Here is an 11757-nt window from a genome sequence, read left to right on the forward strand (position 1 = left end):
ATTGACTTGATCGTCCCTTTGGTGATAACAACGAGGTAAATGTGTTGAGAATTATCAGGTCGACATTGTCCAGACGAAAGTTTTAAGGCGTGTCTGTCTGCTGCTGGGCGGCCAGCTTGTGTGACTACAGACTTTCATTCACTTCGGCAGTCACTTGTGCGCTGCATGCCTTAACTCTTTCTGGGATTGGCATTATGCCGCTCCTCGTCCTGCCTTCGGCCATTGTGCTTTTGGTGTTGTGAAGCAAGGAGACGATCAGAAGTGACTCTATGATTACCCCTAATGCTTAAACCAACACTCAACTGCACGCTAGTGACTGCACCCTTGCCAGTGACTTCCCCACTAGTGTTGTTCACTAAAGTCCTGACCGTGCACTGTTATAAATTCATAAGTTTTGAAAGACCGACAACCAGAAGATGTCGCCGCCTATCTTTCTTCCATAAACAATGCACCATTGCACATTTTTTTGCCGGAGCTTTGGTTTACCTTTTCTGTAAGCGTTGCTTGTTGACCACGCCAGCTGCAACACCTACCGTAAATCATTGTTTCGAACACCTGAGAATCATTTGTTACACCTTGTCTTTCTTGCTTGTGGCGGTCGGTTCCTGTAGCTGCCTCCCCTAACACTGACACTGGTTATTGTTGTCTACTACAGTACTGATGCCACAACCAGTCACTGGTTTATTAATCTGCCTCTACTGCTGACAAAGCAAAGTCACAAGAGTATGTTTACCAGTTTATTGTTTCAACCTTAAGTTAGGTTTCTTTGGCTTTTAAGCGTAATTATGTTGTTGAATGAACATGTGCTTCTTCCTTAACCATTTTGCCTAAAGCATTTAAGCACCATTAACATTTAAGAGTGAAAGCGTATCAAGAACTTTGTAAATATACTGTATTTGTAAGTGAAAGACGAGGTTGCCGTCGTTACAAGTGTTGCGCAGTCCATAAGAACTTTTTTATCGACTATTTTACCTATCTGCTGAAGGATGCAGCAATAATTTACTAGCAGCACAACAGGAATAGTTGAAACAAAGGGTGAGAAAATATTATATATTTCCAATGCAAAATCGAGCTAAGTGGAAGCGTTAGTCTTTGGAAAATACATAAAACTAATATAAACAATACAAACAATATAAGAGCCTATATATAACGATTCATGACTACTCAAGAAAACTGGCGACGAAGTCCCTTGTTATGGTGTGGGGCTATCAAAAACTTGTCTGCCTAGCAACGAGAATAAATAATAACACGTATAACGAGAATTCTCATACATACGTTCCTGGAAATATAAGACAGAGAAAGTCAAAGCTGTGCGCTTGATATTGAATGCCGGCATGCCAGAAGATAGAGAATAAACTTAACATGAATGTGAATCAACACTCTAGATGAAGCACTGGCAAACTCTAGAACAGCCTTCCTTTGTATATTTCCTCCTGCCTATGACTTAAACTCATCCAAGAGAGGAATGTCAGCACATCTCTCCGTCCAAAACTGATCTCATTTCTGACCACTCCTTCGGTCTGCTTTTGCAGGAGCAGCGATTAGTGTTTTATTGTTGCTTATTCTTTGTTTATTGCCCTTGATCTGTTTCCTTTTCCGTAAAATAGTTACAAAGCCCATTAAAAAAACAAATTGAATGTGAAAAAAGAAAGATGTGCAGAAGTACCAGAATATTTGTCAATGAGAGAAGAATTTTTCTACATTGCGAAACCCTAGTTAACAGCGATAGATAAAACACATAGGAGTGTGGAATAATTTAAATGAATAATAAATGTTATTAGAGAAAAGAAAATTGTCATAAAGAACTTTACAATCTGTGACTGTTTATCCATATCCATTACTCAATTTGTATGCAAAATATTACAAAGTTCAGTGCAAAATATATGTAATGCTTTAATATTCTTGACTGGAGCACGACCATGTTATCCATAAATATTTTATAGCCTTGATACTGGATTGAAGCTACTTAAAAGCTCAAAAAATGGTCCGGGAAAACTGAAGTATCCGTTGTCTTTGTGTATGAAAAGGACAAGCGAAAAATGGACAGTAAGGAGCGGATGAAAAAAACTAAGACACCATTAAGAGCACGCGTCAAGGAGACAAGGGTCATTTCCACGAGACTGCTGTAGTGGCTGAGGAATGCAATGTGTTGGGGCGGGAGGGAGAATGGCAGCAGCTACATTTTGTGTTTGAAGCGAACAGGTCAGCGAGAAGTGTTTTATACTCTGGGCAGGAGCAAAAAGAGAACATTAAGAGCACGCGCCAGAGAGACCGGTGAACGGTGGAACTGCAGGTGTTTGGGGAATGCAGAGCGTTGAGGCGGGAGAGAGTGGCAGCTCGGAGGTGCGGGTGCGTGATGCAGGGAAGAGATAATCCTTTACGGCGAGGTGGAGAGACTCTGTTACCAGATTCTATACGCGGGATAAGATCAGTGTTTGCGTTCCCTGTTTTTTTTTTCTCTCTCTCTCTCTCTCTCTCTCTCTCTCTCTCTCTCTCTCTCTCTCTCTCTCTCTCTCTCTCTCTCTCTCTCTCTCTCTCTCTCTGCATTGAATATTTTTGCTTTCATTGTTGTCTACAGTGGTTTGATTCTTACTCTCTCTTGACATATTTCTTGCAGACTTTTCCTTATTGCTCTGGTCAAAGTTGGTTGATAGTTGTTGTTCTTTCTGTGGTGGAAAGGGAGTTAATAGCAGCGGTAACGCTAATGGCGATGACGTGGTGGCAGGGGCAGAGGTAGGGGAGAGACTGGTGATGTAGATGATGATGGTGTCTCGTGGTTGGAGTGGATGGTGGTATAAGCGGATGGTGATGGTTGTTAGGTAGTGATGGTGCTAGTAGATATAGGTTTTGGTGGTGCCAAGGGATGATGGTGTGTTTGTGGCATGCGGGGTGTGTGTGATGCTGATGGTGATGGTGGTATTTTTTTTTATGGAAAAGAGAAGTGCCATGGGCAGTGATGATAGACAGATTATTGAACATCAAGGTAGAGTACTGGCCAGCTACAGTGATGAGTTGGCTAGGTAATGATAAATAAGGTAAACTCTATAATTAGAAAGAAAGCAAATACTGCCAAGGTCTTCGGTTTCTTCTAGTCATTATGTGCTCGTAATACTGTCTTCATATATTCTAGTAGGGACACGGCACACACACATGCAACACGCAAAATAAAAATTACAAATTATCTGAATTATAAATTTGATAACATTGCAACGAAAGTGAGCCAACGCAAGAGGAATTTTCCCCATGCTTTCCTCCACCGGCACACCACTTGCTTGCACTCTCCACTTCTCTTCCGTTTTTGAAGTGTTTATGATCTCGAGCAGAGGAGGAGACTTAGAATAGATACAAACGATACGACGGTTAAACACAACTCATCGTACAACATTACACCGCAACTCTCTTGTTTTTCACTCAATACGTCTTCACTAACGCTCTTCCGTCTCTCCCCCTGCACCCTTGATAAGGAAAAAAAAGCCTCGGCTCCTCGTCAATCATCACTTCTTGTGTATTGTTTCCCGCCGCGCCTGTGCCGCAGCCTGCCAACGCCTCGGTGACGCCCTGCCGGGTAATTATTGTTCACGCAAAAACCTGTACTTTCGGTGGGCATTAGCGGTAATCCGTCAGGGCGGGCGGCTAGGAGGCAGAGTGAGGGTGGGGAGAGGGGAAGGAGGAAGGAGAGGGAGGAAAAGTTGGGTGTGGCTGCCTTCCTGCCTGCCTTACTGCCTGCCTAGCTTGCCTGTCTGCCTTGCCTAACATCCCTCACCACTTCCTTTAGTCCTTGCTTGCTTTAGGTCAGTCACTCCACCAATTCAACGTTTCTTAAATGATTTTGCAAGGGCGTGGTGCTACATTCTAACATGTTCTTGAAAGGAGGGGACGGGAAGAGCATCATACAAGCCTTCTGTTTATTAAGATGGAGGGAAAAGTGCTTTGGTATTTCTTTTATTAAATGCAGCGTTTTATGATTAGATTTTTATTTATTTATTGAAGCAGACTGAGTAAAAAACAACTGCAATTATATATAGCATAATAATAAAAAAATAAAAATAAATATAATAATAATAATAATAATAATAATAATAATAATAATAATAATAATAATAATAAAGATAATAATAATAATAATAATAATAATAATAATAATAATAATAATAATAATAATATAGATAATATTACTAATCATTATAACAATAATAGTTGTGGTGATGAAAATTTGGTAAGGGTATTATTCTAGTGTTTGCCCATACTCACCCTTCGCAACCAAAATTGGCTAGGGGGCCTTTGAGACTGCGGGGAATGCGGCGGTAAACATGAAATGCGTCGCAAATACATAGTTTTTGAGTTATGGGGGGGTTGAAAAATACCCTAGATGTAGGGAAATTCCTTACATTTATCTAGATGTAGGGAAACTCAATACATTCACGGAGTTTTTTTACCACGTACGGAAACCACGCAATTTCACTCAGTCTCCATACCAAAGGGGGATCGAGGGGGGCGAGGCCCCCCCGGTTAAGATTCGTTTTAGTACCGTGCCAGCATTTCATTACCTACCTTTTGACACATCACTAGCTCTTCATATATCTTTTCTACAAACGTTCAACAATCATGGAAGCGCTTTCAAAATCCAATTCAAAGACTATTTATTGTTGAAAATAAGGGATAATATATTCACGAAAGCGCAACCTCCTCTGGCGGCGGCCGCGGCGGCGTTGCAGCCGGTGTTGCGAGAAACTCCTCTTCGCAGAAATAAGTCGCATATACATAAGGGGGGTCGAGGGTGGCGAAGCCACTCGTAAAGTTCGGTTGTAGCAGTTTAAATATATTCTCCCCCACCCTAAACCCTCTACGAGCTATTTTGCAGCTACGGCGGCGGCACCGTCACCGTGGCCGCCGCCAAAGGAAGCTACGCTTTCGTGAATATTATCCCCTTATTTTCAACAATAAATAGTCTTTGAATTGGATTTTGAAAGCGTTTCCATGATTGTTGAACGTTTGTAGAGAAAATATATGAAGTGCTATTAATGTTTCATAAGGTAAAGGTAACGAAGTACTGGCACGGTACTTAAACGAGCTAGTGGGGTCGCGGTAATGTCTAGACGTGCATGATTGGGGTCGCCTGAAAAAAAGGTTGGGAACCATGGCTCAGTAGTTTAAATATTATGCTCCCCACCTAAAATAACCGATTTCTCCCTTTTCCTTTACTTCTAAGTACTTGCATCTTCATATTATGGTTGAGGGACATATGTATTTCGTTCCTTAACTATTATATGGAGGTGTATTATCGTATTTGGAGGCACGGACTCAATCTCCACAATTACATTCAATACTTGTAACACGAACGCGTGAAGCACAGATTCGAAATGCGGTTAGTCAGGATTCACGTGCTCGAACAGGTCGGGCAGGAGGTTCGGGATAACACACACGGCATTACCCGCAGTTGCTTCTAGAACGCGGCGCTGGACAGATCACGAGTAGCCAGTGGTCTTGCTTGTGTCAGTGATGATAAACAATGTAGATACACCGTGTTTGGTGCCATGGACTCTATTAGCAAGACAGAAACCTTGCGATGAAGCAAGCTACTCGAATCGGTGCTAGTGAGAGGGCTTTGAGTGTGGTGTAGGTGGTTTATGTGGACGCAGCCAGGCCGCCAGCGCCACGCCAGACGGGTGAGGTGAGCATTATTTGGTGGGTTTACTAAGCTTCTCTTCCAAAGCAAGCTTGGGGCAAGTGGGAATGCGTGGTTTCCGTATGGGAAACAGTAAATTCGTTGCAAACCCTTATTTTAGTGGTGGTAGGAGGAAAAATCCTTAAATGTAGGAAATTTCCCTAGATCTAGGGTACTTCCCCCCCCCCCCCCCACACACACACACACTAAAATAATATGCGATTGCGACGGATTTCGTGTCCCCCACCCGAAACCCCGCATTCCCACAGGTTCCCAAGCTTGTTTTGGGGGAGAGGGGGGATTATGGGCAAACACAATAATTTTACCGCTAATTTTAATAAAGGTGATAATACTAATTATTTTTACTTAAATACACAGTAGCACATATATCACTCTGGTGACCTCTATTGAACCTTTGGCTACAAAAGAGAAAAAATTTGGCCTCTGTCGTGTAGGAGAGAGTTCATCACCATCCAATGAGATTATTATGGTTTGGGTAACCGTTGTTCATCGCAGCGTTGATATTAGGGGGAAACAGTATTTTCTGTCTAATAACATTGTTCATGCAACTTAAGATTCATCAGCAACTTGTAGGAGAGTAGGAAACTACGAGACTGGGATTAGCTTCATCTCGCCTGTTCTGGTGAAATCCGTCCCACCCTTCCCTTGCCTAGCATTACTTGGCATACTCCCTCACCTTGCGGGCATACTTTATTATGTCTCAGAACAACAGATTTAACCTAACCTCTGCGCAAGAAGTAGCATATTTGCGATAATTCCTCCCCTCAAAGAAGTCAGAGGCGGCTATGTTTTCGGTGAGGATTGTTTCACTGTTTATTTGTTTGTTTGCTTGGGCCTGTATGTAAGTAGGACAACCAGTGAAACGTGATGAAAAGTTTTTTTGATAAATCTTTTTATTGCTTGAGGTTGTAGTGGATGAAATGGGAAGGGAAATTTTTTTATTAGGTGTTTGTGGACGGGTAGGAGGAGTGATGTCTTGAAGTGTTTTCATATGTGTTAGACGTCGAACAGACAACCTGTTGCATGACTGAAACGCCATTGTCTTGAAATTTGAGTTTTATATAATTTCCCGTTTATTTTTCTTCTTCCTCCTCTTCCCAGCTGTCGCCGTCTAAGCACGTGTATAATTATATTCCCGGAGCGCTGATTGACATTTTCCAAAACGAAATTTTCGGCGATTTTGTCATTTTCTATTAACCGTGATGAGTTTACGTCCGTTTAGAAAGGACGAGACCTCATGCTGCTGTAAGGAGTATAAGCGGATGCTGTGTCAGGGGATGAGGCACAGCGGTTGTATGCTTCTCTCATGCACGGCTTCTCATACGGACCTCGCACGAACTTTATAAGATTTGGCTATACTACCCGACCTGCCTGCCTCGGTGCGTGCCTACTTACCTGCCTCTTTGCCTGTCTGTCTGGCTGCCTACATGCGCCCGCGTGTCTGCTTGTCTCACTGTCTGTCTACCTGTGTGCTTACCATACCGGTGAGCTAAGACTTCCTTCTTAGTTGTGGGTCTCATTATATTATTTTAGAAGCAAATTTAATATTTTATTCCTGTCGGCACATCTAATGGTGGCAACATACCATGCTGGATGCTGGTGCTGCATGTTTTTTAGATTTTATTTTTAGCCTGACTGTCTGTGTCTCCTTTTGTCTCCAGCCTACTTTCTCTCATATTGTTTTAACATTACATACATCAAATTAAGGCGTCTTACTTTCTTTGGTTTGTTCAAGGTCTGTATCTATTAGTCCCGGTCGTCAGTTTTTCTTCTGCCAGGCTGTTTATGTGTGTTTCTTAATATATTTATGAACTGCTGCAAACAAGTGTTGGCTTCTGTCTCATTATTCCCTTTGTTTAACCTCTGCTTTGTTTTCTTTATCTAAAGCAGAGGTTCTTAACCGGGGGTATTCATACCCCTCAGGGGTATGGGAACCAAATGCTGGGGGTATGGGACTCAATCTTTGAATATTAAGATATATTTGATTTATTAATAATGGTTAGAATGATACATTAGAACTAGCACTGCTATTCAATATTTATAATTTGTGTTATTTTGTTACTAAAATTGATTAATACTCAGTTGTATTACATTTCTTTCTCTTGAATATATATTATAATATTTGGAAAGCAATTAAGTGTGGTTCTAAATATGGGGACAGGGCCGTAATTTCTTGGGGGACTAGGGTGGGTGGGGGCTATAGCCCCACAATTATTTCTATACCGGCCTCAAAATCCCCCTAAAACTGCTTATTTTTCAAAACTTCTCCACCACCTGCGCATGCTCGCTTCGCTCGCCACCCTCCCCACGCCTCATGAACCTATGATGCCCTCTAGACCCCCAAAATATTTGGCAACCCTGTCACGAACGTCTTGCAATTCTTCACTGTTTTGAATATGAATGATTGTTGAGCTGTAGGCGCCGTCAGAGTTAGGTGGTGACGATATCAGCAGTCAAGCGAAGGGGTATGTGACCATACTGAGTAATCCAATGGGGGTCTGGGATCATGGAGAGGTTAAGAACCCGTGATCTAAAGCATTCATAACCTATAAAATATCGCTTACCTATTCCTCTACACTTCTTGATGCTGATTTACTATTTTACTTTTATTTTTCCTTATGACGCCGTTGCCTTTTGAGTTCAAATTTGACCGTTTTTTTTCTAATATTTCGATTTGAGCGGCTTTCCACAGCCTCGAGCAGCCCTTCCTCTTGCCTTTCCTTGTAAATTTGCTTTTATATCTGCCGACTCTTCATTAACACTGTTGTTCATGTCGTACCGTGGCCCTTTCTTCACATGTTTGTGCCTCTTTTGGGGCAGCCATTCCTATATACCCTTACGTATTGCTGAAATTTCCATCACGCTTCTGTCCATGTTCTGTTGATTCGTGCCACTTTCCTACCCTCATGCTCCTGCCGCTCTGCTCTTCCCTGTACACCTCCTCCCGTGCCATGTATGCCTCACCTTAACGCCTCTCAACCCTGCTCTCACCCTTCTCTCGCTCCTTCACAGAACATGGTGCCTGACTGACACTAACCTTTGCTTGCACCAAATTTAGGTTCAAGCCGACAATCGCTTGTCAGCGCCGCCCGCCAACAGGTAATGAACGAGCCTCATGGCCTTCAGGTATACCTTCATCCTCCCTGTGGCCCGTGCCGCCCTGCCCCGCCCCACACCACAAACCCCACCAGCAAGGGTTCTTTCGAGGGATATCGAATGACTGGGGTAAGGTTGCTAATTTAGTATTTTTTTTTTTGTATAAATTTATACGTGTGACTTGTGTACCCATATGTGTGCGCGTGGCGGGTCAAAGACGGTCAGGACTGGTGTGTGTGTACATGTGTCCGTGTGGGTGTTACTTGAGCAGTCACGCGCAAGGAGCAGAAAATTTTCGGTGCTTATTCATAGATGTTATGTTTATGACCTGTGTCCGACGCTCATCCCAGGGCCGGTGTCTTTTTTCACAAAGGCCAAAGACGGGCTTAGCGTCAGGCTCGCGGCGGGCTGTGTCGGGGCCGCGGATGCTCTCTTGGGGGCCATGTGGAGGTACCGGTCCTGTGGCTATTGAGGAACTGCAGAGACACCGGCAATGTCTCATATTTCTCGGGGTTCGTGATTAAAGAGCTGCGGCCCCTGAACCCTCAAAGACTTCTCCGTGCACTATCCGACACCGACGGCTACGCGGGTACGGCCTGTGTGTCTGTCGAAGGTGACGTGCTCCCGACCCAACACGTTCCGTCCCTTCAACAGCGGTTGATGTTGGTGAGCACGTCATGTGACTTCTCCCTGCTGTGTAAAGGGATTGGCTCACAGTTGCAGGTGGAGTGGAAAATATTGTCCCTCTTCTGGGAGGCTCAAGAGGGGATGAATGTGAATGGTGGACAGACTTATGGATCTCACAAGTGTTCTTGGTTGTTAGTCTTACTCCGTCTCGTACATTGTCCGTGGAGTTATGAGGGTCATATATTTCACAGGACAATGTTGTGTTGAAAATTCTTATTAGACAGAGGTAGATTTTCAGCCACACCTTTTGTGGCAATAAAATGGAGAGGAATGGAAAAAGTAAAATCACGTAAATGTTAAGACAATTCCATATTTCTCTATTTCTTTACTATTGGAGAGCAGTGAACTTTCACCTCGCCTGACAAACAGAAATAACGCGTTCACTCTTACTGAAATGTTAGCCCTTACGAGCTCGATTTCCCTGGTTTCCAAACAGCCTCACAGTCACCTCTGCACCCACAGGCTGCCTGCCTGCCTGCCTTTCTCCCCTTGTCTACCCCTCTATCGCCGTCCAAATCTGCTCGAGAAAAAGATGAAGCAGGAGACAGTGACCTCTTACTCTCCGCTGACCTCACCCGTTCCCTGGCACCTCGCCCTCCAGGAGTCAGACACTTATGCTAAAATATATATATGTAATTTTTTTTTGCCTAGTGAGGGTATTCTCTCAGGTGTGAAAAGACTTTGATTTCGTGAGCAGACAAGCGACTCGAGGGAAAAATCTTGTGTCCCTCGCATGCCCCCGCTTCACGCGCGCGACCCAGCCTTGTTTCAGTAGTGTGTTTGTGGGAAAATTGTAGTGTTTGTGATAAATTAAGGCATCTGTCTTAGAAGGAGTCATAGATAGGCAAGTAGATCAAGAAAAGTTTTGGGAAAGAAAACCGGAGGGAAGGAAAAAAATAACGCATAAAAAGGGCTATTACACTGGGCAAATTTTCCGTGGATCTTCAGTCAAACCACGATTTCCGCTGGCGTGGTTCTCATTTCCGTGGTTTTCTGACGTGTCCACGATCTTCCAAAGCTACGGTAGATTTCACCGAAGGACGACGGTATTACTCACCATCATCATCATCAGCAATTACAAGAATCAAGAAGAAGAGGAAGAAGCTACACCCTACTGTCCCTACATTCACACAGCTATGAGTGTTAATGCCTGGACCAAGGCCTCCGAGGCCACTTTAATTGAGAATTTACGGGACATGCCAGCTTTGTGGGATCCCAGGCATGAATTGTATGCAAAAACACTGCATAGAAGGAAGAGCAGACACTGGTTTCCTAAGCCTTGTGTCTTTCTTGGCTATACGAGGAAATAGTTGCACAAGGCTCAATATTTCATAAAATTGGCCCTTGCTGACTCATCCACTGCCTGCAGCCTTCCTTGTCTTCAACACGTAGTTCTTGCAACAGTTGCATCACTTCACAGCGCTACTCTCTTTTGTAAGCCATTGCCGCCTAAACATTCTTTTCTTTTCCGTTGCTTGTGTAAATTGAGTATCACGAGAGCCAAAGCAACGGCACTTTGAGTAAAATGGGGGTGCGAATAGGGACATCAGCCATATTTGTTGTTGTGAAAATGTGTCGGTCAAGATCACGATACGCTGAGAGAGTGCGAGGCAAGTGTGATCGGAAGACGACGTAGGCCCCTTGAGTGCACTTGGGAATGCAGTTGGTCTTATGTGGCTCTTATTTTGCTTTTGGGTAATTTTCTCGGTTCCTGGGGTCAGGTGTGAGTCAGGTGTGTCGAGTGTTATGCACGCAGGACACGGAACCAAGAATAGAGGCGTGTGTGTTTTTTTGGTGCTGCCCAGCTCTCGCTCTTAAGTCAAGCGTTTCTTTACTCATATACTTAAATTATAATGCAAATGTGTTTTCCAAAAGAGGCAAATAGTATGTGTGTGTGTGTGTGTGTGTGTGTGTGTGTGTGTGTGTGTGTGTGTGTGTTGTTTTTTTAAATGTAAATTTTTTTTGCGAGACTTCTTCGTTAAACGTCAAAGGTTTGATGACCAGCCACGGCAAGTTCATCTGCATGGTAGTCAAGTTTTATTATATTATTAAAGTTCTCCCTTTGGTGATGTTTTCTCTCCGCCGTTATATATGCTCATCGTTGTTTATGCAGCAGAATAATTAACATTAGGCAATTATTCAAATGATCATGTAAAATATTCTTTTAATGGAGGCTCATCCTGCCCCACGGAGCTCCACGTGATATTCTAGATCAGGTCTAGTCAACAGGCGGCCTGCGGTCCGAGTCCGGACCGTTTGAGTGTTGCAACTGGACCCCAGGCTCCAAG

The sequence above is a fragment of the Eriocheir sinensis genome, chromosome 27, assembly GCF_024679095.1.
Source record: "Eriocheir sinensis breed Jianghai 21 chromosome 27, ASM2467909v1, whole genome shotgun sequence".
NCBI classification, from domain to species: domain Eukaryota; kingdom Metazoa; phylum Arthropoda; class Malacostraca; order Decapoda; family Varunidae; genus Eriocheir; species Eriocheir sinensis.